The sequence below is a fragment of the Rhea americana genome, unplaced genomic scaffold (genome assembly GCF_003343005.1).
Source record: "Rhea americana isolate MKP2758 unplaced genomic scaffold, rheAme1 scaffold_471, whole genome shotgun sequence".
NCBI classification, from domain to species: Eukaryota; Metazoa; Chordata; class Aves; order Rheiformes; family Rheidae; genus Rhea; species Rhea americana.
In genome coordinates this window covers 45,141-46,119 of record NW_028186614.1, presented here as the reverse complement: position 1 = coordinate 46,119, position 979 = coordinate 45,141, and positions in this window count along the sequence as shown.

Here is a 979-nt window from a genome sequence, read left to right as displayed (position 1 = left end):
GCGCGCCCGCCCCCCCCGCGCCGCGCCGTTGGCGGAGCCGCCCGTCACTCGCCGCCGTGCGCCTTCCCATTGGTCCTCTCCGCCGTCGCTCTCAGGCAGCTGCCGCTTCTCGCACTCGCCATTGGTAGAGCTAGAAGCTACCCGCAGCTGGGGCCCGCCTCCCGCGGGATGTGCTCATTGGGAGGCGGCGATGCCATTCAAAAGCTGGTCTCCGCCCACCACCCCGCTGCCGCGTTTCCCATTGGTCGATGGCGTTGCTACACCCACGGGGCAGCCTCGCTGTTTACTGGCTGGTCGCTCGGCTCATCACACCAGCCCTCCCGCTGCTGCTTCCCATTGGCTAAAGGAGCCTGTCCTTCAAGCAGGGYTTCTCGCATCTATTGGTCACGAGTGGTGTCCGTCTAGGCGTCTCCCTGCCGTCGCATCCCTCTTGACCAAGAGGCTCGTCGATCAATATGAACACCCGCCCCTCTCCCTGTCCAATTGGCTGAAGGCTCTCCGAGGCGGGCTGATCCCCACCTCCTATTTGCCAGGGGTGCTGTCACTCAGGGAAGGAGGCTGACCGGCCCGCCTCACACACTCACAAGCTGGCGCGGGAAGGTCCGGGAGAGCTTCATTGGTGGAGAGCCCTGTCATACACACACGCCCCGCCCTCTCAGYGCTCCGATTGGCCGCTACACCTCTCATTCACAACAAAGCCCTGCCTCCCTCATCCCACCCTCCCCTGCTCACCTCCACCCCTCATTGGCCACGCCCGGAATCCCAGGAGCCAAGTGCCCACCTGCCCGTGCCTCTGATTGGCTGACTGCACTGCCCATCAACGGCTCCGGCCGCCCCTCGGGCTCAGTGTAAACAGTCCCCCAGCCCCGGAGCATGGCAATGGGGGGAGGTGCGGCGGGGGAGGCCCAGTCCCCCCAGCACCAGGGGCACTGGTGTAACGGCGGAGCCCCAGCCCAGCCGGCCCAAAAGGGAGTAAGAA